This window comes from Alligator mississippiensis, chromosome 13 (assembly GCF_030867095.1).
Source record: "Alligator mississippiensis isolate rAllMis1 chromosome 13, rAllMis1, whole genome shotgun sequence".
Taxonomy (NCBI): domain Eukaryota; kingdom Metazoa; phylum Chordata; order Crocodylia; family Alligatoridae; genus Alligator; species Alligator mississippiensis.
This window is the reverse complement of record NC_081836.1, coordinates 9,381,856-9,407,707: the sequence shown is the minus strand read 5'-3', so window position 1 is coordinate 9,407,707 and position 25,852 is coordinate 9,381,856. Positions and strand designations below refer to the sequence as shown.

Below are 25,852 nucleotides of genomic sequence, written 5' to 3'. Positions count from 1 at the left end.
TTCACTTGGTTGTTTTTAATAGGACTTAATTGAGGAAAACGAGGAGAAACAGAGGCAGGATTCGGGGAGGGGGGAGCAGGAATCTTATTTATTTTTTAAGCATGCCGCGTTCAGCCGTGGTGGTGGGTGGGGAGCACGTTTACCGACCCCCTGAGCAGGCAGCTGGGTTTTAATTGAAATAACGTGTGCATCTGGGAAGGCCGCACCAGCAAAAGGCTGCAACTTGCAGATTTATGGCATCTCCATGACTGGCTGGTTAAATCAAAAAAAAAAAAAAAGAAGGAAATAGTACAAACACAGGGCATGAAAATAGATATTTTGTATTGTACCCAAGCAAAACCCCATGTTTCTTTAAAGTTAAGGCCACTCAAGAGCACAGTTGCTAAGTAGGGAAGTTGCTTTATGGCTCAAACCCCTTTTAGGCTCCTCACCTGCTCAACAAACTCTTCAATGAGCCGCCATGCGTATGCCAGAGTCCTCTCCACTGCCACTGGAGTGACCATACTAAGTTAGCTACATGGTTTGTCTGGGCCAGAACCGGGCCTTTCTTAGCAGACACTTTCCCTTAGATTTCCTAATGCATGATCTTGTAGACATCCCTCTACGCAGTGGACCTGACTCTTCACTCCATTACAAACCAGCATAGCAGAGTGGCCTGATGGTGCCAAGCCAGTATGAAAGCAAAGTGAACAGGCTCAGAATTGGGTCGCTGTGCAATAGGTATTTTTGTGTGCGATCCCAACCCAAGAGCTTCCTTGTGAACGTCTCGGCTTAGCATCCTCCTCCTTTGAGTGTGGCCATGTGAGGGCAGGCTGGAGTTTGGCTGCATGGAAAGCGCCTTAGCCTTTTCTGAAGCCGCTTTGTAAATCGCTCTTGCCCAGAATTGGAGGGAGGGAAGGAATGGGAGTGTGTGGGGGGGAAGAATAAAAAGAGGAAGAAAAAGGGCATTGTTAATTTTAATAGGGTGTGTTATGTTCCTCCTTCATCTCGCGGATCTGCCACACTCGGCGATGACAACCCTGCTTTATGGAGGCCTTGTCTCCGCTGACCCTCCCAGACTAGTTAAAAATCCCACACTGCATAGCAGAGCCGAGCTCGTGCTGCCCTTTTGGCAGGCGAGGGGCAATGCGGCTCCGTTTGCATCACGGAAAAGCCTCGGGGCGCATATTTTTGTAATTAGGCTTTTCTGCTCAGCAGTTTTTGCAGCTGTGATGACACTTGGGTGTCGCCCCCTGGTTTCTCACGCTCTCCCTGCCAAGTGGCGGAGCTGGCTGGTCAGCCGCCAAGGCCTGAGGTCGGCGTGTCAGCCCCCGCGCCTTGTGTACACACTGAAAAGAAGGTGCTTTTCTAACTCCCTGGCTCCTGGAAGGCAGCCACGGTTGCTTGTCAAGGTCATCACTCCGGCCTCCGCACGCCCCGCGCAACCTGACAGCAGGGAAACACATCAGAGGCACGATGCTTTTGTTGCTGCTTGGGAGTGAGGCAACCAAACCATGGCTTCCCTTCTCTCGAGGGGCAAGGGAGTTTCCTCTTCTCTCCCCCCACCACCCCAACCTCCTTTTGCATGATTTAAAGCAGGCTTTTGTCAGCCCGTGAGGCTCCCGGGGGTGCATTTCCCCCCGCCGCGCGGAGGTGCGGAAGGAGGAGGGGATGGGACAGCTTGGAACACTTCCCGTCTCCGAGGTGGTGCAAGCCTCCCGCCCTCCTCCCTTGAAGCGGCTCCCCTCCAGGGAAATCTAAGCCCTATGTTGGACACAGGCAGGCGCTGGGCCTCCGCTCCACCGCCCCACCCCTGTGCTCTTTTCCCCCTCCGCTGCAGGCCCGGAAACCTTGCTCCAGCTGCAGCTTATTAAAGTCGGAATGTCTCTCTGGGATCAGACAAGAGCCAGAAGGATCATTAATAACAACTAACTATGCTGCCTTGCGTGCCAGCCCGGTTTGAAGGAGCAGCGCTCTCACACCAGGGGGAAAACCCACCGCCAACACATCCACGGAGCCCTGCGGCCACACTCCCACCTTCCTGCCACGAGTCCCGTAACACTGCCCATCGAAGACCTCGGCTACAGGGACAAGGGGCACACTCCCTGGGCTGCGTCACCTGCCCGGTGAGGATGTAAGGGGTCCCTCCACCCCTTGAAGGAAGGGTGGAGGTTTTATAAAGGTATTCGACATCGGTGCAATGCAGCTGAGACAAAAACCCCATGGGAAAGTGCTCCACTCCCTGGAGGGAAGAACTTTGATCAAAATGGCCCCTTTATTACTGATGTTAGAGGCTTGTGCAGGTTGGATGTGGGTAGTGCAGTGGTCCAGGTCCTGGCTTGGGGTACAAGAGGCCTGGGATATAAGGTCCGTTCTGCTACTGGCCTTCTGGGTGACGTTGGGCACTTCTCCATGCCTCCATTTTTCTTCTCCAGCTGAGATCTGTCTTGAGTATCTAGCTATATTCCTTGGATCAGGGTCAGTCCTGCACTATGTGTCTCTATGGCACTCACACAGAGTCTTGATCTCAGGTCATCCAGGCACCACTATCATCAAGACTGCATGGCCTAATATTTCCAATTAATTCAGCTCTTTTCTCTGTGCATCACTTTGAATCAGGTCCTGGTTTCTGTGAATGTATACATTGGACCACAGGCAGGCCTGGCATAAACCAATGTAGCTCTACTGAAGCCGCGTGCACCGGCTTTGATGGGTCTCATTATTCATAAAGCATCCATCCAGTAGCTGCAGTGTTTTTCAGCTGACTGCTGGGGAATGCTCCATTTCCTCTATTTCCTATTTATCAGGCTTGGTGGGAAGGAGGCTACTGGCATCTCTCTAAATTACTGTTTCCGCTTCCTGCCTGGACAGCTGACACTTCCCAAGTGGGAAGGTAACCAAGAGTGGACAACGTGCACCCAAGAGACAAGGTTTTGGACAAAGCATCAGTGAAACTTTTATCTTTCACAGACATTTTCACAAGTAAACTGTGGGTTGTCCAAATACTCATGAACAACTTATACAGGGGCTGTGTGAAAAGAAGCTGCGGGAGCTTGACTTGCTTCTCTGGAAAAATATGAAGGGGATGACTACAGATCAGGGGTGGGCAATTATTTCAGGCAGATGGCTGCTTACTGAGTTTTGGCAAGCCATCAAGGGCTGCATGGCAGGCAGCCAGGGGCAGATAAATATTAATTTTCTACATTTTTTAGGGGCCCCGTGGGCTGGATAGAATGGCCAGGCAGGCCGCATCCGGCCCACGGGCCGTATTTTGCCCACCCCTGCTACAGATCATTTAACTGACTTCATTTTGCCAAGGGTTTCCTATTGTCCATGAGCTACAATTAGGGTTCTCTGCCCAGATGCTGAGAGACAGCTGCATATCACCTGAGCTGCAGTTGCCGTAAAGTAAGCCACTTACCAACAGAGGCAATAAAGGAAAGTGGGAATAGGCCTTGTGAACTGAACTAACTTTTCCCCTAGCCATGGTTTGGGTCAAGAGATTGAACCACCGTTTCTCTCATGCAGCTGTTCAGTGGATAGATAGTGTGGGTTTCTGTTAGATATTTTTATTGGTATCTGTCTCCAGAGATGGACCACAAGCATTCAAACACGGAGTTAAGTCTCCCAGAAAAAATCTAGAGATTCAGTCAAAAATCACAAGATTAAAAAAAAAAGGTGTATTATTATTTTGGGATTCTTTGTCTTCTGATCAGGTCATACTCTCAGGCTTTTCTTTATAGCCACAAAGCCTAGAAACACATTTTTTTCCCCTTTAAAATGAAACCTGAGATTCTCACCAAAAAAATCACCTGAGTCTGGGAGCTGTAGTTTGAAGCAAAACTCCAACTGCCTTGTGCAGACAAAGTCTCTGGAGCGGGCACTGTCCTGAAAGCTCTCTGCGTGGAAGATAAAAATGGGAAAAGACATCTCCCACTTTGAGAGGGCCTGCTAAAATGCACCCACCTGCTCTTTCTATGGGTTTTTTTTCACGCTACCATCTTCCGAAGGCGTGTTGTTTCAAAAGGAAATGAGATGAAAAGTTCACCCCCAAGCTAGTTTGGAACCGAACAACGCTGATGTCTTAAAGTCACGGACTGGAGTTTGGCCTTACCCTGAACAGTACAACACAGCAGCTTCTGTTCGCAGGCAGCCTGCCCCCTGGGAGAATGGACTAGGGGGTTTAGCTGGTGTGGACTTTCTTATCCCTTTGCCAAGAGGTGGCATTTTGCCTTATGAGCTAATTCAGCTTCTCCACTATGTGGCTCAATTGCATTTTCTTCTCCATCTCGTTTTTCTACAACAGCTAAGCCTGCAGGCTGCTCTGTCTCTGGGATAACTCTGTTAGCTTCGTGTGAGTTGTGGCAGAAGTGAATTCAGTCTCTTTAGGTTATTTTTAGTGGCCTTCTTCCCTGCTGCCTTAATTGCTTCCTTCCTTTCCCCTGAGCACTGATAAACTGGTCCTGGGCTCTCTGCTCTTGCAGACAGAGGAGGCTTCTCTGTTCTCAGCACTCATGGGGTTGCTTTGCTCTGCAAGTGCATTTCTTGCTGGGAGGTGCAGAAGAAGTAGAGGCACTTGGACTCGGGAATCATAACGACAGCACTACGTATGCCAGTTGTAATAAGGGCAATCACTGTCCTCAGTAGATCGCAAGGGACAGTTGAAAGGAGAGAAGCACCATTTTACAAAGGGGGAAACTGAGGCACAAAGAAGTGAAGTGACTTGGACAAGGCCACCCAGTAGGCTGTGGCAGAGCCAGGGAGGGAACACAGGGTTCCTGAGTCTGCATGCACTAGGCCACACTCCTACTTCTGTCATCCTTTCTGTTCAAGGCTCTCAGAGCACTCTGTATGCCAACACTATCCACCCTTTCCAGCCATGGAGCAAAGGGCTTTATTTCAAGGAACTCCATGGGCCACAATCCCTCCTTAAACGAGTCCCTAGGCCTGGGCAGAGCCCAGAAGCATCTTGTCCAGCTGTCTCTGTGGTGCCTTGAGAGTCCTAGTGAGGGGATGTAGTGTGGCAAAAGCCCGAGTTGCCAGCCCTTCTTCCCTGGTGCTGCAAGATAGGCAGTGGCACCCTGAGGTCCTCCTGCCTCCTGTGAAGACAGGCCCGGTGCTAAACCTGGGCTGCAGGCTGCGAGCTCATAGCAGGAATAACAAAATGCAATTGTCATTCTTCATGTCGTGGCTTTTGAGGGCCATGGTTAATGCACACCTAATGTGAACCCTATTGAGTAATGCTCTTACTGTGCCCCCAAGGGGGGCAGGAGATAGAGGACCCCTTTCACAAGCAGGGAGACGGAGGTCAGAGCTGGGAATGGAGCCTGACTTCAAACATTACATCCCATATCCTAGTAAACGCAGAACAGCCCATGCCCATTACGGAGGGTGTCATCAGGCTGCTCAAGACACACGTGCCCACTGCAGGATTTTCTAGATGCTCAAACAAATGTTATCCAGAGTGTTTCACAAAACAGCACAACCAAAGGGAGAGAGAGAGAGTACCAGGAGAAGAGAAAGGAAGGGAAGGATGAGTTTCATATCTGATCAGAAGGACTAATAGGATGAAGGGACACAGGAATAACTGTCCCAAACAGAACGAGTGGCAAAGGAAAAGGCTCTTGTCTTGAACAATGGACACATTATATGAAGGGACAGAACAGAGGCCTGTGCTGAGCAAGAGGACTGAACAGAGATGGAGAGGAAGGAGGGTCTCACGGGTGCTGACATGGGGCCCTGGAGAGAGACAGGGACTCAATCCCCTGCTTTGTCACAGACTTCTGATGGGATCTCGGGCAAGTTGCTTCATCTCCGAGTGCCTCCATGCCACATCTGCACGGGGGAGTTGTGAAGACAAACTCACATTGTTAGCTGCTTGGACACTGCAGTCATTAGGACCAGACAAGCAGAGCTAGACAGAGGACCAGACAAAAAGGGACACCACTTGGCTGCTAACAATGTTTCATAGTTTCATAGTTGGTAGGGTTGGAAGGGACCTAAGCAGATCATCAAGTCCGACCCCCTGCCATGGCAGGAAAGAGTACTGGGGTCAAATGACCCCGGCGAGGTGTTCATCCAGCCTCCTCTTAAAGACCCCCAGGGTAGGAGCCAGCACCACTTCTCTTGGAAGTTGGTTCCAGATCCTAGCTGCCCTGACAGTGAAGTAGCGCCTCCTGATGTCTAGTCTGAATCTACCCTCGGCCAGCTTGTGACTGTTATTTCTTGTCACTCCTGGTAGTGCTCGGGGGAACAGGGACTCCCCCAATACCTGCTGGTCCCCTCTGGCTAGTTTGTAACAGGCCACTAGATCATCCCCCCCCCCCAGCTTTCTCGTGTGGAGGCTGAACAGGTTCAGGTCCCGTAGCCTCTCCTCGTAGGGCCTGCCCTGCTGCCCCCTGATCATGCGAGTGGCCCTCCTCTGGACTCTCTCCATGCTGTCCACATCCCTCCTGAAGTGCGGCGCCCAGACCTGGACGCAGTACTCCAACTGCAGCCTGACCAGTGCCGCACAGAGGGGGAGGATCACCTCCTTGGACCTGCTTGAGATACATCTGTGGATGTACGACAAGGTGTGGTTGGCCTTTCCACACTGCCGGCCCACGTTCATTTTGGCATCAATAATGACTCCAAGATCCTTTTCTGCCTCTGCGCTGATGAGAAGGGAGTTCCCCAGCCTGTAGGTATGCTGCTGGTTCTTCCTCGCCAGGTGCAGCACCTTGCACTTGTCAGTGTTGAAACCCATCCTGTTCTTATCCGCCCACTCCTGTAACCTGTCTAGGTCCGATTGCAGCCTATTCCTCCCTCCTAGTGTGCCCATTTCTCCCCACATCTTAGTGTCGTCTGTGAATTTGAGCAGGGTGCTTTTCACCCCCTCGTCCAAGTTGCTGATGAAGATGTTGAACAGCGCGGGCCCGAGGACTGAGCCCTGGGGGACCCCACTGCCCACATCCCTCCAGGTTGAATAGGACCCGTCCACCACCACTCTCTGGGTGCGGCCCTCCAGCCAGTTAGCGACCCATTTGACTGTGTAGGTGTCGATGCCACAGTCCCCTAGTTTTTTTAATGAGGATGGGTTGAGAGACAGTGTCGAAGGCCTTCCTAAAGTCCAGAAAGACTACATCCACAGCAACACCTGTATCCAAGGATGTTGTGACCTGGTCGTAGAAGGCCACCAGGTTGGTCTGACAGGACCTGCCTCTAATGAACACGTGCTGGTTGCCCCTAATCATAATCTCTCCTCCTTGCCCCTCGTGGACATGCGCCAGGATAACTCTCAAAAAGCTTACCCAGGACCGAGGTAAGAGTGACTGGCCTATAGTTTCCTGGGTCCTCCTTCCTCCCTTTTTTGCAAATGGGGACCACATCGGCCCTTTTCCAGTCCTACAGCACCACGCCAGAGCACCACGAGTGCTCGTAAAGCCGTGCCAGGGGTCCCGCAATGACCTCTGCTAATTCCCTCAGCACCCTGGGGTGGAGATCGTCAGGACCAGCTGATTTAAATACACCCAGTCCCTCCAGAAGTGCCCTGACTAGGTCCTCACTGCCCCTAGGCCTGGCTGTGCCTCCTCTGGTGCATACAGGGGTCCTGGTGGGAGGGGGTGGGGGGTGACCCGGTCCCTGCTCAGAAAAATGGAGGCAAAGAAATTGTTAAATAGGTTAGCTTTGCTGTCTGGTGTGATGACCAGATTTCCTAGCGTGTCCTGCAGAGGCCCCACGTTACCCGGTACCTTCTTTTTACCCACAATGTATTTAAAAAACGACTTCTTGTTATCCTGATCCGGGTCGCTAGTCCCAGTTCCATCTCTGCCTTGGCCTTCCTGACTGCCACCCTGCAGCCCCAGAGGTCCATAGACTCCACAAAAGGGATTGGCAATGTTTGAATACCTGACCTGAAATTCCTTACAGGGACCTGGTTTAGTGGCTGGGTGCTCAGCAAACCACTTTATAGTGCCTCAAGCCCTAAACCACTAGTGGCTTTCACAGATCTTGGCCATGATGGTGCCTTACATCATCTCAGCAGCATTCTGCTCACCATCGTCATCCCCAGAGATTTATATCTAAAATAATGATTCCCCCAAACATGTCTCCATCAGTGTTTGGCAGGCAGGAGACACTGCTGTATTGGGGCTGGAAGAGGGAGGATGCCTTGCTGTTCCTCATTGTAAGTTCATCATTAGCATCTTGGCTGTTTTTAAAGCTGGACAAGACAAATAACTAAAAATCAATCCATGGCTGAAGACCAGCATTCCCAGAGTGCTTGCATCAAACAAAGCTGCCAATAAATTAGGCAGAAAGAGGGAAACCTTCCCCCCAAAAAAGAGAGAGAGAGAGAGAAGAGGTTTGGAGAAACTCATATAGCTATCCCGGGACTTTCGACACTGCCTCTTATCGACATTTTAGGGCTCCATCATCACTTGACTCCCTGTGCATTGCAAGTGTCAGGTCTCTCCATGAGCAAAAGTTTGGAGGCGTTTAGACTCAGGTCAGGTGTAGAGACTCTGTGGGCTCCTCTGAACAAAACCCTGGAGGATGCGGGCCCTCGGGCTCCTCGGAGGCCTTGTGTTTGGCCTTTTCACTCCACGCCAGAACTGCCACCAGCCCCTGACCCTTCTCCGAGGCTAAGTCAGAGTTCACTGGAGGCTAAAGAAATCGCACCGCCTGCTTGGTGCTGTGGCAGGGGTGGGGTGAGGGGAGGCAGCTCTGGAGGACACTTGGTGAATGGTCCCTTTTATAAAAGGAATATATAGCTGCCGTGGTTTCTATGAAACTCCTTTGTCTCCAGTTTATTTGTCCGGGTGCAGCCCCTTGGGGGAGGGTAAAACAGACGAAAGGCCACAGAGGCTTTCATACAGCCCGTGTCTATAAAGCCCTGGGTTGGGGTGACTTCCTTGTTAAGTTGGGTGAAGCCGGCAGGGTTAACGCTGTTATGTGTCAAAAGCAGCCCCTCCGTGTGGTTTATGTTTTAGGGCTGCGACAGCCGCGTGTCCTCAGGAGGGCTGCAGGGGAGGCGCTGGGAGGGGGTGAGGGAGGATTGGGGTAAGGATCTAGCAGAAGACGATGGCTGAATGCATCTCCCCGGGAGGCAATCACCATGAGAGGGGTGCTGCCTTTAAAGGGGGGATTGGGACGAAGACAGTGTGAGCCCTGGAAGCAGAGCAAATCCCCTTCTAGGCCCAAGGTGCAGGCTGCTTCCCAGGCAAGCTCCTCGCTCCCAAGCCCCAGGGGTAGATTAGGAAGCTCCTTCCCAGCTGGCTGTTTTGGTGGGTCCCAGGAGGGGGTGGATGGGACTGGGACAGGTGAGGATGCTTAGGAGCACAGGTTTCCCACCCAGCTCACAGCAGACTCCTTCCCCGCTGGGATATGGCTGCTAAATGAACCCCCCCCACCAACATTGGCAGATATTTAAGGTCGATTTTTAAACTAACCCTTTCATGCATTTTACACCTTGCAGAGCTTACTTTCCTAAGGCAAACCCCCAGCCCAGGGCATTCCTCTAGATTCCCGATCACCGCGCCGGCTGCGATTGTTTAAGTTTCATCTCCGTGCCCACACTTACCCAGATCTTGGGGGATCTCCTGATGGTAAATAATTAGAGGAGTGGGGGCAGGATTCACTGAACCTCACTAGTGCTGCCCATCAGTATGGGGGAACATGGTAGAGCATAGAAATTTTGAAGTTATTTGGCACTTTGCTGGGCACCTCTTTGCTCTGAAGAGCAGGGGTTCAGCCGTTCCTCTCCTTTGGTTGCTGTGGGCAATAGGAATGATGTTTCCTTTTCTCACTCTACTTTTTCCCTTGGACAACTATTACTATTTTTTATGAATTAGGATTAAATCGGCTACCTGCTGCCTCAAGCTGTGAACAGCATAAGCAGTAGCGGCACATAAAACAGGTCACAGAGTGTTGGAAAACATTTATCCCAGACGCAGCCGTGGAAAACCCCTGCTTGAGTCATTTAGGACTAGTCAGGGCCCAGCACCAGAGCACAGGCTGTAGAGACCAGAGCTGCATTATTTGGGAGTGACAGAAAAGATGATTTCATTGGGCTTTTCCATCCCTACCTTTTGTGGTTTTGTGCATCTGTCCACAGGGCATGTTAAGAAAAGCACCAACCCCAGGCATTCAAAACCCATGACTCAGCTCCACCCAAATCTGGGAAAAGCTCGTGAGATTTTTAAAAAATAGTAAATATGGGGGCGTTAGTGGCACCAGCATCTTTCAGTCTTTTGGGTTCATGTGGGTCAGACTTTTATGATTTTCCTCTACAACCCCAGGGCCCAGCCTCTTTGTCAATGGAAGTTGAGATTCTTACACAATCCCGCGATTCCAGGAGCTGAGACATTGGGAAAGACACCAAATATCATGCAGCCGGAGATGAAACTACATGAGTTGGAGACACCACAAGAGCTTTATAGATGCAATTAGTGAATAGCAATTACTCTTTAGAAAATGTTGCGGGGATAGCAATCAGAGCCTCATAAATCCTAGGAAATGCCTAAATGTGAATGCAGTCATTAGACTTCTGCAGATTATTCTCCTCATTCATTAAGTACCAACAAGGGGCTTAGAGTGAAGCATGCTACAAAATCAGGACAATCCTAGCTCTAAGAAGCCTCATCCAGAACCACTGACGTCAAGAAACAGGCTCCCCATTGACTTCAACAAGTGTCATTTGAGCAGTGAATGGGATGCGGGAAGTGGCTGATCCTACTGTGATCTGCAAGGGCCATAAAAGCTAATATTATGCCAGGTGTGGGGCATTTTCTCTGCACACTGCAGCCAGGAACGGTGAAGTCAGGTGCTTTGCTTGGACAGAGGGGTGGCCTAGGAGAGACAGAACCAATCATTGTTAGGAGCTCCTGTGGTTTAATTTTATTTCTTCCACCAACTGCATATACCATACCCTTGGGAGCATCCCTTCTCTGTGCCTAACCTTCTTGATCTATGCCAACCTTGCCAACCTGCTTCACAGGGTATCAGGAGGACTGCCTGGCTCACGACCCACTGGAAATGTTAAATACTGGATGAATGCTACGTGTTGTTAGAAAAGGCCAGGTTTGCTACCAATTTGTTGTAAACTCTTGACTGTCTCATGTTCGGTAGCATCCAGTGGACTTGTTTAAAAATATGCCCTGAAAGCATTGCACATGAAGATTTATAGCTGTCGCGCTGACCTGCTTGATAACGCCTTTTTGTTTAGTTTTTAAGAAGGTGAAGTGAGACAAGGTCTCAAGGGGTCAGAACAGCAGGGAACTCAGCCAGAGAAGGGGTCTGAGGATTCAGGGCAGAGGCCATGGCTATCCATATAATATAAGAAGAAAAGCCTTTTGCTTATCCCTGGGTTTTGGTGACTAGCCATTCAGCCTCTGTTGTTGGGTTTCACATCATCCAGACTCCAGAGAGAGTTACCATCAAATCATAGAAAATGAGGATGGGAAGGGACCTCAGGAGGTCACATCTAGTCCAGCCCCCTGCTCAAAGCAGGACCAGCCCTACCCAACTAGATTGTCCCAGCCAGCTACCCAACTAGATTTGTCTAGCCGGGTCTTAAAAACCTCCAAGATGGAAAGTCCACCACCTCTCTGGGTAACCTGCTCCACTGCTTCACCACCCTCCCAGTCAGAAAGTTTTTCCTAGTATCCAACTTAAACCGCCCTTGATTTAACTTGAACCCATTGCTCCTTGTTCTGTCATCTGTCACCACTGAGAACAGCCCAGCTCCATCCTCTTTGCAACCCCTGTTCAGGGAGTTGAAGGCTGCTATTAAGTTCCCGCTCAGTCTTCTCTTCTCCAGACTAAATAAGCACAGTTCCCTCAGTCTCTCCTCATCAGTCATGTGCCCCAACCCCCAAGCTATTTGTGTTGCCCTCCACTGGACTTGCTCCAATTTGTCCACATCCTTTCTATAGTGGGGGGCCCCCAAACTGGACAAGGTACTCCAGATGTGGCCTCACCGGTGCTGAATAGAGGGGAATAATTACTTCCCTTAATCTGCTGGCAATGCTCCTACTAATGCAGCCCAGGATGCAGTTAGCCTTCTTGGCAACAAGGGCACACTGCTGGCTCATATTCAGCTTATTGTCCACTGTCACCCCCAGGGACTTTTCTGCAGAGGTGCTGCTTAGCCAGGCAGTCCCCTGGCTGAAGCAGTGAATGAGTTTCTTCTATGCTAAGTGCAGGACTTTAAACTTGCCTTTGTTGAATCTCATGAGATTTCTTTTGGCCCAAATTTGTCTAGGTCACTGAATCCTAGCTCTACTCTCCAGTGTACCTACTACAACCCCCAGCTTGGTGTCATCTGCGCATTTGCTGAGGGTGCACTCCATCCCATCTTTCAGATCAATAATGAAGATATTGGAAAAAAAACAGCCCCAGGACCAACCCCTGGGGCACTACACTCAATTCCAGCTGCCAGCTAGACACTGAGCTATTGATTGCTACCCATTAAGCCTGAGTAATGGCATCTTGAGTGTCATCATCCCATTCCCAGCTGTGCCACTGATGCACTAAATGCCCTTTGGCAAGGCCCCTGACCTCGCTGATCCTCAACTTTTCCTGACTCTGAGCAAAGGGTAGTTGTAAGGCTGAATTAATTACTGTTTGCAGCTCACCTTGTGGGAGCTACATAGATCCAGATCCTACCCATGCCTGCTGGCATGAGAAATGCTGGATGAAGCCTGAACGATTACTCCATCCAGGAGCATTGGATGGGAGAAGGGAGAGAATGCCAGAACACTTTCCCTTCTGCAGCTCAGTTTCGAGGAAAACTTGCCCTTTCACAGTTGTTTAAGCAAAATGTCAGCGAATGCTAAATGCTCACAGCCACATATGTTCTGTGCAAGAGAGAGGCTTCATAAATCAGGGAGCAGTTAGTGGGAAAAAATCAGGTTCCAAGGAGGAAAACAGTGGGATACGGGCTCTCTTTTTTTCCCCCCGCAAGCCGGGGCTGCAGTGTTTGGGTTTATTATGCGGCCCAGCAGCGAAGGAATTCATCACATTGTCACCCCCCCTCTTCTCTTTTTTTTTCCATCCAGGAGGGGAGTGTGTGTAGGGGGTGGGGTGGGGGGGTAACAAAGCCAGGGCCGTGCAATCAACTTTGTGTAAAATTGGCACTGTGTCCCACTCACAATGCAGGACAAAGGCTGGGGGGCTGGTGGCTCAGCTGGGAGTCAAGGCAGCACAGCTGTGACCAATGCCAACACAGTTCCCGTCAATATGGAGTGACCCTGGCTCTTTTGCAACCTGCTTCGAGGCTCATCTCCCATCATTCTCACAAAAGAGGGGAACAAACAAAACCTTTGTCAGCACTTCCAAGCCTCCCCTGAAATATTAGATATTTCAGTAGACTCTTCTCCTTCCTTTTTTTTTTTTCTTCTTCTTCTACTTTCTCTTCTCCTACACTGGACCTGGGCTTAGGAAGCAAAAGTGGAGGCTGAAACTCTGGGTCAACAAATGACTAAAGGGAAGGCTCAGAAGAGAATGAGGTTGCTGATGTCCAATGTGCAACAGTACCTAAGGAAGGGAGAGAGAGAGAGACTCTCCCTGCTTTTTTAACACACAGGGCAAGTACAGGCTGTTCTTTCAACTGGTTGAGTTACGCAGGCCTGGATTTATACATGGTAGCTACCTGGGCAGGGAAGGCAAGCTAGCTGCTCTCTCAGGCCCTGAGCAATGACAATTGCTCAGTGTGGGAGGAGTTCGTGCTCTTCAAGCATCGTGGCTCTGGGAGGCAAACCAAAGGGATGTGCTGGACTGCGGCAGCCAATGAGGACCTCCAGAGCTTGTCTAGTCCACTCTGTGCCCGCTAAGATGCTCTGAGCCCTTTCATGCATGAGAAAGATGCTACCACCTCCTGAGGTGCTTTCTTCCAGCATGCCGCTGTCCCGGCTGATCAGATCGCCGTGACATGGCTCTTTTACAAGAGTAAAGTCTAGCAACCAGACCAACCTGCTTGGATGCCCTGTGTCTATACCGTAAGAGGCAATCAGGACCTCAGCTCCCAGAAAAGAAGCCATGAACAGGGAAGTTCCTGGGTCATGGTTTCTGGTGGGGATTTGGTAGTCCAGGGGCTGGAAGGGCAACAGTGAACGCTGCCATCAAATATACAGCGCAGATAGCTGCAGGGTGGAGCTGCCCACCCACCACCCGGCGCAGATGGAGTAAAAGGATGGCCTGGCTTCTGTCACAGCGCTTCCCTCCCCTGCAGCGATTGCTAGCAAGTATGCTGGGCAGGGCTCGTGAAGGTGGCAGTCATGGTTCCTTATATCCGAGGGTGGAGGGCGAGTGTTGAAACGCATACCCTTGCTGGCTGTTGCAAGGTGACCGCTGTGTGCCCCTGACCCCTGGTTTGTTATCAGAGAGCCCTTCCTGTGCCCTGAGCTGTACATGGTGGGCTGTGATTGTTGAGTTATCCCAGCTAAGGGTCTGGATCTGTTTGGCACAGGACGCTCTCAGGCTTTCCCTCTAGATGCTCCTTGGCTAGGGGCAAGCGAGACTGGGGACAACTGAACTCCAAGGCCCTCAGGCTTGGGGCTTGCATGTCAGACACCTGTCGTGGATTTGGGAGCATCTGAAACCCCAAGCCGAAGACCCTGGGAGGGACGCTACTTGCCGGTGGTAGCGCCACGCAGACTTGAGCGATCGAGCTCTGCTCTATTGGTAGAATTTGGAACGGATTTGGCTGATTTGGCCCGAAACTTGAAATTTTAAGAAAGAAAGAAAGAAAAAAGCAACAAAGGGATGTCTCCTGTCCAAAAGAGAGAGGGAGGCAAGAGCAAGGCAGGGGGAAAAGCAGCCCAGACCCCGGCCCTGAAGAAATCTTCCCATTCTCCCAGGTTCTGGAGGCCAAGGAGTGCTCCACAGGCCTCCTCAGCCTTCCCTGCCTCAACAAAAGGATCTGGTTACAAATATTAAACACTTCTTAATAACTCCGCCATACCATGAAACAGAGTCCATTCCGGGTCGTTAAATGACTCTGAAAAGGTTCCCCCCCCTTCCTCCTCCTCTTGCCTGGTTTTAAATAGGCCCCGAGTGGTAGGAGCCAGCACAATGGCATCACTTTGGCTTTGTTTCAGCCGTGATTTAGCCCCGCTTTTAAGGACCCTAATGAATAATTCAGTGTTATCATTCAGGATGACGTCGTGGGATTATTAGGATGGTTTCTATCGCCGTCCCCTTCCCCCCCCACTCAACCTTTAAATTCTTTTCACCCGTGAATGAGCTCAAAGGAAGTCGTGTCAGGAAAACACACAACCAGGAGGTTCCTGCTCACCCCCTCTGCTGTCAGTTTGATAAATATAATGTGTCACCAATTAAAAACTCATTGCCATTCCCCGCTGCAGCCAGGGCCTCGTTAACGTCCTCCTCGTGGGGTAGCTCCCAGGATCAGCTGCTATCATTGTGGATAACAGAGGGCCTGCTTTTTTCCCATCCCGGGCCATTTCAGTGCAGCACATTGGCATGTAAATAAGTTATTCACCCGGCATCACTTTCTGATAGAAAAATGACCACGAAAGTCTTTGATTTCAGGCTCGCTCTTGTCACTGGCCCACAATGAAATCCATCGCTTCATTTTTCCATGTGTGGTTTGTGGGGGTTTTTTTAACTCCTTCCCCAAACCCTCTGTTTTTAGCATTCATATAGAAATTGTCCCGTGGCACAACTGGATGCAAGTGTGGCCTGACCTGGGAGGTATATCCAAGCTTCTGTCCAGCTGTTTCTTTTTCTTCCACCCACAGACAGGCTTTTTTAAAAAGTCATTAAATCATCACTAAAGTTGGTTTCCTTTTTCATTTTCCCTTCCATGCACCTCTATGGACTTGGGGGAGAGGAATATAGTTAGAGCCAAGTGACTTCGCAATTTTTTTCCATCCTAAATTTTGCAGGTTGGAACAGGGGGAACTTAGTGCCACAGCCCCAGGGCTCAATGAGGATGCACAGCTCAGCAGCCGGAGACAGCACGTGGTTCTGATGAACAGCTGATGAATGCAATGCTGATGTCCGGATGTCTTTAAATGCTCTCTCCAGCTAAGAATCGCATGTGTTTTTATTCACCTTCCTCGCCATCCACCCGCTTCTTTACTGCCCCATGCTGTCGCCTGTCAGAGAGTTCCAGCTGTGCATGGATCTGATCCAAAGCCCACTGAAACCAATGGGAGACTTCCCATCGACTCGCAAAAAGTCCCAGATCAGGCTTTCGTTCCCATGAGCTCCTTTGAGAGCATGTGGGATAGTACCTCCAGACTGATTCAAGTCCAGTCATAGGTTTGCAATAAATAGGTATAAGCAGGAAGAGAACTGCTGCATGCTGACATCTGGAAAACCCAGCTGCTGAGCAAGGCACAGAGTCTGTGAGAGGAGCCTTATGAGCACCTGGGACAGGCAGGTTAAATTTGCTATGGTATTTAAATACGCTATGCTGTGTTCTCCCATGGGAAGCTGGAGGTGGGAGGGTGGGGAAGATGCAGATATAGAAATGGAGCATGTGGCCTGTCTTTGTGGTATTTTTGGTTCTCTCAGTTACCTATGCGAATGGCAACTATCCCAAATAGGGCCATTCTGTAACTGGGGATAGTGCTTACCATTGCCCCCTGGTCCCTGGAGAGGTTTTCCACACCCTGCCCTTTCCCCTGCACACCCAGATTTTGTAAGGAGACCAGAGGCACAATTTCTCCTCAATTAAAACCATGCAAAACATTCGCAAAGTGAGAAGAGCAGCTTGCAGTGCTCCCCAGTTCCACATATTTGTTGCAAACTCAGTAATGCTGAGTCTCACAAGACTCCCGATTTCCAAATCAAATGAATCCTAACTCGCGATCTCAGAATACAACCCTCAAATCTTGGGATTTTCCTTCTGGTGCATGTAGAGAGCGCCCAGCTGGTAAGCCTATGGAGGGGAAGGGGCTGGGGCGAAAGGAAAAGAGCAGAGGGAAGATTGAGGCCCCCCATGGTAAGGGAGGGAGTGAGGCATGGGCTGGGGTGAATGGTGCCCCAGGGCTGGGGTGGATCATGTGGTGGGCGGCTCGTCCAGAGGGTGGGGGGTGCGGCTCCCTGCCATAGCGCACACCCCTGGGGGAGGCATGGGGGGCATGTGCCCCCTGGATTTGTGCGCGGGGCAGAGGTGGGCTGCCTGCTGCGAGCCAGGGCTCTGCACCCTGCTGTCTTGCCCCAGGAGCTCAGTTGCGTGATGCCATTGCTGCCTGCTGGACAGGCAGGGGACATGGGGAGCACTGGCCGTGCAGCATGTCCCCTGCCCACCCGGCGGCAGGAAGCACACTGGCATTGCACAGCTGAGCTCTCAGGGCAAAGGCAGCTGGGCATAGAGCCCCAGCCTGCAGCGGGCAGCCCACCTCTACCCCATGGGGGGCACATGCCCCCTATGCCTCCCCTGGGGGTGCACGCTGCTGTGGGGAGCTGCACCTCCCCTCCCCTCTGGACGACTTGCCCTGCCCCAGGGACCCATTCACCACAGCTCCTGCTCCTGCCCCACTCCCTCCCTCTTCGCGGGGGCCTGGACCCCTTTCCCTCTCCCCCTGCCTCTTCCCCTCCACTTACCAGCTGGGTGCTGTCTGTGTGTGTTTGCACCTCACTCCCAAGCCACAGCCCCCCAGCCCTGCTGCTGCCCCTCACTTCTGACCCACAGTACCCCACATCCTGCCAGGGTGTGCAGGGACCTCCCCTCCCCAGGCTCCAAACCCTACACACACACACCCACAGTCTCCCACACCTTCACAAATACCTCCCCCTCCCTACACACACTTCAAAAGTTGCATCTCATGATTTATGTGCCAATCTCTTGATTTTTAAAGAGTTCATCTCATGATTTTTGGCATGGCGGGGTTGGCGGTACTGCAAACTTGATACGGAAACCAGCTTGGTTAAGGAGCACGTGTGTGTCTCTTCAGGTATTCGAGCACAAGGTTTCCAACAGCACGAGGCCACCTCACGGCTCGGCTGGGAATCTTTTGGGTGCATGTTGCTCACTGCGTTAGGCTTCGTGTCTGTATGAACCCAGATCCTGGCACCAGGCTCAGACATGCAAACTAGTCGTGAGCAAAGAGACGAATGCCGCACACGTGAGGCTTTGCTTGCAGCAGCCTGGCAGGGAGGGTGGAGGTAGCTGCCTGCCACACCCCAGAGATCATCTCTTCACATTCCTAGACATTTTCTATCCATGCTATTTTCTAGCACATAAAACTGTGGTTTCGACAGAAGGGGGGGTTATCGAAATGGCCAACTTTCCTGGGGAAGGATTCCAGCGTCCTTGAAAAAAAATGGAAATGACCAAAAAAACCACATCCTAAAACCAAGAACTTTTTTTTTTAAGATATTTTTCAGGAGACTTTTCCCTGTTTTCTCCTAACCCCATAGCAGGAGATGTTAACAACCGAAAGCTTCTTCTGGAGGAGTCCAGGACTTGGGGAACTTGCTTGGTGCTGTGGGGAGACCCATCCCATCCAGAAGTGATTCGCAGAGCTGAGCGTTTCCGCCCCTTGGTCTCAAGCCTCAGTGCTTTGCTGTGGAGTCCCCGGTAACCCGGAATGGCACGTTTCCACCCCGGGAACAGCGTGACTAAGCCCTGGTGCCTTTTTTTTTATTTCAGCAGAGCTTTTGGAGAGCGATTCCTGAAGCTATTGTTTTGGGGAGCTGGGACACGAGTTTTAATAATGAGGAGGATTCAGTGCAGCTTTTGAAGTGGAAATTCATGCAGATTTGGAGCGCGGACGCTCCCAGCAACGTTCGGAAAAGCCTTTAACATTGCAACAATTTAATAAAGAGAAAAGAAAATCATTACTCCCCTTCCCAGCTTGATCTCCGGGGCTTTAGCCTGGGATCCTTCCTGTAACTTTCCCTCCTGATGGCCCAGCACCATCAAGATGGGGAGTTCCCTGGGGTCGAGGCACAAAAGAGTTTGCAATCAAAGCCTTGCTTAAGAAAAAGAGGCAGCGAGAGAGGGGATTAAAAAGAAATTCCTCATGTAGGTTAGGTGGTTGGGCTTTGTGGGGGAAGAAGGAAAACAATGAACACAGGAGAATCCATGCTCCCTGTTTTAAATGCCTGGCTGTCTATGGTAAGCGGGTTTTCTCCACCCTGCTATAGCTACTCAGGGCTCCCTGTGCTCCCAAGGGTTGAGAGGAGAGAGGAAGGAGCCAGGGTGGCTTAGCTGTGGCCTGGCTCTCCTCTTCCACGTACCGAGATAACACCACGGACTTCCTGGCCCCTTACCTAAGGGAAAGCGGGACTAGAATAAGCAGTGGCCTTCGTACACTTGGACATAGCCCCCCTACTGCTCCCCATAGTTTTTGGGTGCTTTTCCCCACCCGCTGCTGGAAGGCATGCACCTCTGGAGTTGTGCAAAACTTGTGCAAAACCAAACAGAGGGCAGGACTCATTACCCAGCCAGCTCTGGGGAGAAACCCAGCGGGCGGTTTAAATGCGGCCAGGGCTGCAGCCCAAGTGGTAGGCTGAGGAGGGCGGGAAAATCATTAGCAAAGACATCGCTGCTCAGGTCCTGCGATCCTCTTTTAAAAACTATGCGTGTCAGCTGGTTTCACAGTGACGGTTTAGATGTGAACTCAGACTAGGAACTCACATTAGGCCCATTTTAATAGTTAAAGGCCTTAGCGCACAGGAAAGGCCCCTAGGGGTAAGATTTCCACAGGTATTCCAGCACCGGGGGATGCAGACAGAAGCCTTGTGGGGTTTCCAATTTTCATTGCAAGCAGTGAACGTTGGGCACCTAAACTCCTTTGAAAACTCCCACGGGGCAACAGCCTGCATCTGTGCATCATTCCCTTGGGAGATCCAGCCCTGAGTGATGCCTGCAGTGGGATTTAGGTGCCAACGGGATTTAGGTGCCAATGCCCCTTCCAAAGATGTATCCACTATGTACAGCTTCTGTTTTCATGTAACATTAAGGCAGGCTGGGAGTCTCCCGGGTGGGAGGTGGGGTTCAACAACAGAAGTTTGCAACCAAGCAAATCATTTTTAGGGAATGGTTGAAAACTGCTTTTTGACGGTGTTGAAAGGGGTGGGGAGGGAGCCTGTTAACTGTGCCCTGCCTGAACAAAGCAAGGGAGGGTGCAGGACGGACAGAGATTAACCCCGCAGCGTCTGCACAGGATCTTTTTGGGTCCCTAACTTCCGCCAATAATGCTGCGTTTCAATAAAACCCTTCCGACAGGCTGGCCAGCCGGCTGGCAGGAGGGAGCAAACAGCACCCGCAGCATCTGGAAACAAATATTGCAGAGCATCTGTTTAAAAAAAAGACAAAAAATACAAGCCACATGGCCTCTGTAAAAGCCATTTATGAGGCTTGCCTCCTTGCGCCAAAGCAAGCCCGGGTTGCTGACGCAGCTGAAAAGCTGCCCCTGTCACCAGCCAGAGATGACTTTTGTCTCCTTCCCTTCTGATATTATTTACCTCGCACTCAGCTTGAAGTCCCCCAGGCGAGGATGGAGCCCTAGGTTTCCCCTCCACCCTCTCTTCCCCACAAGTTATTCTTTAACTTTCTAAGGCAATTGCCCTCTCTGTTTACCGGGCCAGCAGTGCCAAAGGAGAGGGCTGGGGAAGAATGTTTATCTGCTGTCAGTCTATAAAGCAGCATCGCTCACCCCTGGGGTCACCGGAGGGATTGACAACGTAACCCAAAGCCTTGGAACGGGCCCTGCCCTCCTTAGAGAAGCATCGGGCTGTCAGTAACAGGGCCATAGGTTTATTCAACTGAGATCTCCCGATCTCAAAAGATAATCTGGGAATAATTGGGATTTAAGGAACTGGTGGGAATCTGATTTTTTCGCGGCGCTGCCATTCACGAAACAGATGGACATCTTATTTCTCTCTAATTTGATGGGTTTTCTTGACAAAAATGGCAGAGGTTGCACTTTGCTACAATAATAACCTGCCACTCAGCCTTTGTAAAAGGGGCTTGTGTAGATTTCTTCTTAATTAGAGCGCGTCTCGCTATCCAGGAGGGGCTGGGTGTGCAGAGGCCGGTATTCTCAGCCGCTTCTCTGCATGACAGAAGCTGGGGAAAATGGAAAGGGGGGGGACACAAATCCAGGGGCTTTCACGTTTGTCACTTTTTCTTTTTTTAATTCTCACTGGAAAACTAAAGCTTGGGCCCAGAGCACATTGTGTGGATGATAATGTATTCATGGTTTTGCTTCCTCTTCCCCAGCAGCTCTCTGTTAGCCAGGGAGGCAGGCCCGTGGCTGTGCAAACCTCTGATTTGCAGGAAAAAAAATGTTGCTTTGGCAAAAGAAAAAAAAAATCTGGCCCTGGCCCTGTCATCTCCCTCTCCACCCAATGAAGCAGAGCTTTGTGCAGGTGTGCACATGGGTTTGCTTTTTCTCCATCACACCAGTGGAAATCAGGAGTCATTTTCTAGAGCTCAGTGGTATGAGTCAGTGGAGAAATGGGTCATTTATTTTGCTGCCACAGTCTCAACCAGCCCAAATATTCAAAGCTCATGAGCCAGGCACTGAGCTGATGTGGAGATGGCTTAAAAGGCACGAATACCTTTTGTGCTCATTTATTTACCTAGGTTTGAGCCTTTGGAGGGGCAAGGTAAGGTCATGCTTTCATGCTCTTCTCTCCAACCAGGAGGGTTTCCAACTTTGCTTTTAAAACAAAAAGCGAGAGTCTCACTTCATCCCATGACTCCTGGAGCTGGGGGTTGCATTGGAGAGGGATCCTTTCAGGAGAGTGGCATCACTGCAACTCACTGTAGCAAGTAGCTCATCCGGTGAGCCTAGGAGCGGCTTGCAAAGTGAGGCCAGTCAGGAGGAGGGGCTCCCGGGTTAGATATACCATCAGCTTCAGTTTTTGGTTAGAGTTTCTCTCTCCTTTTGCTCTGCTCCCCCACCCAGATATGGAGTGACCCATCTTCATTGCATGTATCCCATCAAAAAGGAGAACACCACCAGGTGACATGTCTGACCAAGTACATTACTTTCTTTGCTCTTGCCTCAATTTTCCCATGTTTCCCCTTATTTTTTTTTTCCCTGGGATGCTTCTTTCTGCTCCTTTCCGTTCTACAGCCAGCCTCCCAAACCCGACGGCAAATCAACTGGACTCTAATTTAGCGCCAGCCTATGTGGCCCACGGAGCCAGTATTAATCTATTTGTACGGTTGTCTCAGCAGGGTAGCTTCGTCCTAGGTGGTCTCTGCCGCTGCCTCCTAGCACTTGGGAAGGGAGAAAAATGCTTCTGTTGTTTTCGATGGGATGTCTCATCTCATGGCAATCCCCCAAATGCGCCAAAGCACTTTCTGTCTGCGCACATTTCCTGCATCTGCTCTGGGCTTTGGGGCTTGGTTTTTTTTAACGCAACCCCCTGTGATTTTTGGATAGAGTTTAGTAGTGAAAGGGTAAGCCATAGGCCGTTCCCTTCAGCTCACACACGGCACCCTCTCGCCAATGCTGCAGTGCTGAACTTTGCAAACTTTTGGGATCCGAGTGTATTTCAGTGGGAGAAACACTCCCTGTGCTCCAGGTGAGGCCGCATCAGTGCCGAACAGAGTGGAAGAAGCTCTTCTTTTGCTTTGCAAGTCACACTTCTGCTAATACAGCCCAGTATGCTGTTGGCTTTCCCCGCCAATGCAATGGTACCCTAAGTTCCTTTCCTGTTAAGGAGTTTGGGCTTTGACACATTGTTTAGAAGGTATTTAAGACTCTGCAGGACTGTCTTGATAGGTTTGCACTTTAGCCATCAAAACCACATCACCTTATCATGCAGCTGGCTTGCAGCCGGCCGGGATGAAGACAAGGCAAAGATCTCTAACTATCTGGAGTAGGTAGGGGTAGCGGAAAGACCTTGGTTACTTCTAGTTGAAAGACTCACCTTGGCTATCTGGTTATGGTGGCACTGTATATGAGATTAGGTGAAGCTGAGGTCCTGGTAAACTTCTCTGCGTGGGGGGCTTGCAACTCTAGTTTCACCCTGTGGACATTTCCTTCTCTAATTTAAAACCTGTGCTTTTCTTCAGAAGACCTTGCTGAGCTATGGATCCTAAATCAGGATCACTCGGACCTAGAGCTAACACCCAGGTCCTCCCCCTCCGGGATCGAGCTATGGCTTTTCCAAATCTATCTGCCATCTTCTCAAGCCATCTTTCCGGGGAAGTCAATTGACCGCTCGCTTCAAATGAAAAGAACAAAACAAATCTCCAGTAACTTTTCTTTCAAAAGTGTGGAGGTCTTTACAGATGAAGAAACAAAATTGGAGCTCCCCTGCTGGCATGATAGCAGGCCATGTGCTAGGCTTGGGGGCTCTGTCCATTTTCCAGCGGGAGAAGCACCTGCAAAACAACCCATCAGCACAAGGCAGCCTTGTTGGCAGTCTCAGGATGGCATTAAGTGATTAAACCTCTTTCTTGTCCCCTAGGAGAAAGGGTTCATGGGCAAGCATGTGGGAAGCCCATTGACCCTTGCACTTTGCAGCTTTCTTGCCTCTTCCTTTTGAGATACAGAGGTCCACAAATGGCACTGCAAGTGGCACTGCCCACGCTGCATCCAATGTACCCCCAGGCCAGACCACAGAAGACTCCCTTCTCTGATCTTTGGATCCAGCCCCGTTCAGTGCGCATTTCTTTTGAAAACCAATCTGAAGCCAACAAAACACCCCGCTGATATCAATTTGGTTCAACTTTTCCCACTGGCTTCAGCGCACAGCCCTTCTTCTCCCTTTGCAAGCCTGCAGGGCCAGAAGTGTGAAACCCCAACTCCCGCCCGCCCTGCCCGGGGGAAGCTGAAGCCCAGGCCAGCCCAACTCCCAGCCCTTTTTCGTTGTTTGCAAAGGAGCCTTGCTGCCTCCGAAACGGCGAGCTTTTCCGTCAGCGCGTACCAATGCGAATAATTCCTGCTTGATTTATTCCTTCCTAGCTATGAAGTGGCATTAAGGATTTAAAGAAGCCTATCTAATAGAGTGCTGGAAATTATAAATCAGTGGGGCTTTGTAAAGGTTATTACTTTAAACAAAGGGGATGCTGAATGGAGCCAATTAAATGGCACCTGAATTGATAAACAAACTGGTTATTGTAGGGAGCCCTTCTCCAGATCCCCCCGCCTCCTCCTCTTCCTCCCACCCCTTCCTCGGAGAGGCAGTAATAATGAATAAGGAGCAAGGCCTGTGGAGAAATTTACATGTGATTGGAGTTTAATGGGCCGCAACAGGCCTACCATCTGATCGCCATGGAAACCAATCCTTTCTCAAGATTTTAAACAGTCTGAAATGTCCTTTTATTGTCTGCTTAAAATGTGTCATGTGAGCCCAACGGGGTGGGCACTTGTATGTATCAATTTGTTTCTGTCTCAAGGCATGCCATTGCCAGGCTATGAATATATGTTGGGGGGGAAGAGCCAGGGGAGCGGGGACAATGGGCACAGCTGATTTAGCATCCATGGAGACCCTGCCATACTATGCTCAGGAATGGTGACATATGGTCCCAGCCTGACCTAGGCAATAGAGTTACAATAGGCAGCCACGTTGCTCCGCACAAGAGCTGGGGGGTTTCCTTTTTATTGCTGGCTATTCATCCCACGGCCAAGTAAACTTTTTCCATCGCTTTCGCGCGCTCTCTCCTTTTCTTTTTTTTTTTAATTTCTTTCTTTTAAACCCCAGCCGTTGCTCACGACGGTCGGGTGAAAGGGAGCAGAAGTTGGGGGCGGGTGGGGGGCGCGGAATAGAATCGGGAAAAGAAAGTGCTCTTCACATCTGAGAGATGTTTACTTTCCACTTGATTAGAAACCGGACGACGGTAAATATTGGAGCCGGGTGAATGCAGGGGGTAGGCGACGGGGTCCTCAAATATTAGGGCTGGGTCGGCCCATCTATTCACCTCCCTCGCAACAGCTGGGGCTGGATACTTCAGGGGAAAGTGCAGGAAACCCATGGGGGACGCAAATGGATTGGTCGTCTTCATGCTCACGGCTAGCCTGTGCACCAAACCCAACCAGCTCCGGACCCCAAACAGTCCTTACTAGGGAAACTCGAGTTGCTGCCACTCTCCTATAAGCATCCCTTGCTTTTTGGGCTCCTGCTTACCTCTCTGCTTCCACCCCACCTTGGGGTCATGAGGTCCACGTGCCCCGCACCGAGACAGCCCCTCTCCGGTGGAGTTCACGTCCCGCTTCTGCTTCTGCTTCCCCGAGAACGCTTGGCTGGGAGGTTTACCAGCATGAATTATTTACAGCAAGTGAATCTGAAGGTCAAACGCGGGAGGCAGAGCAGAAATAGCACGTTACATTTGCGTTAGGCATGTGCCCAGTCGGAGAATTGGAGCCGTACGAGGTGATTGCTCTAACCAGTCCCCGCCAGATGAGAGGCTCGAATATCCAATACCCTTGGAGAGCTGGTTAGGCTCAAGCCAGGGTGGCAAAAGACAATTTAGGAAGGAAAATAAAAGAATTGACTTCTTGAAACAAACTAATCCATCAAGGGAATTAGGAAACCTGTCCCACAGGCAGGGAGAGGGGAAAAACCTGAGATTTCTTGCAGCTGATTTGCCCAAGCTCTACATAATCAATGCAATATCATAGGTTTTCTCTCTTTTTTTATTTTTAAAAAGGGAAAGGCGTTTTTTTTTTTCTTCTTTTTTTCCCCCTCGAGCCAAGAAACTGTATGTGATATTCAGAGATCAGTCAGTATCTCACAGCTATCTGCCCCTGCTTCTTCTTCTGCTTTTAAAGCCATCTGGCTTTTTGCTTTGAATCTTGGAAGTCAGCCGTCGAGGGGAGTATGGCAGGTTGGCCACATCCGCCTTCAGCTCTGGGATGCTGGTTCAACTGCAGCCCTGGTTTGTGGTGAATGGACTTTATAACCACTTTCTGGCTGCTTGCTAGACTGTCACAAGAGCTGCTGTTCAGGTCTT

The 25,852-nt window shown here is 50.6% G+C and overlaps 1 long non-coding RNA gene across 1 annotated transcript; it reads right to left on the bottom strand.

The window, feature by feature from the left end:
* Nucleotides 1–25,276, bottom strand: LOC109284729 (uncharacterized). The gene is made up of 2 exons (XR_002092303.2): nt 25,027–25,276; nt 1–252 (listed from the first exon to the last, which is right to left on the bottom strand). It is a non-coding gene; the product is annotated as an uncharacterized LOC109284729 (long non-coding RNA).
* Between the last annotated feature and the right edge of the window lie 576 nt (nt 25,277–25,852).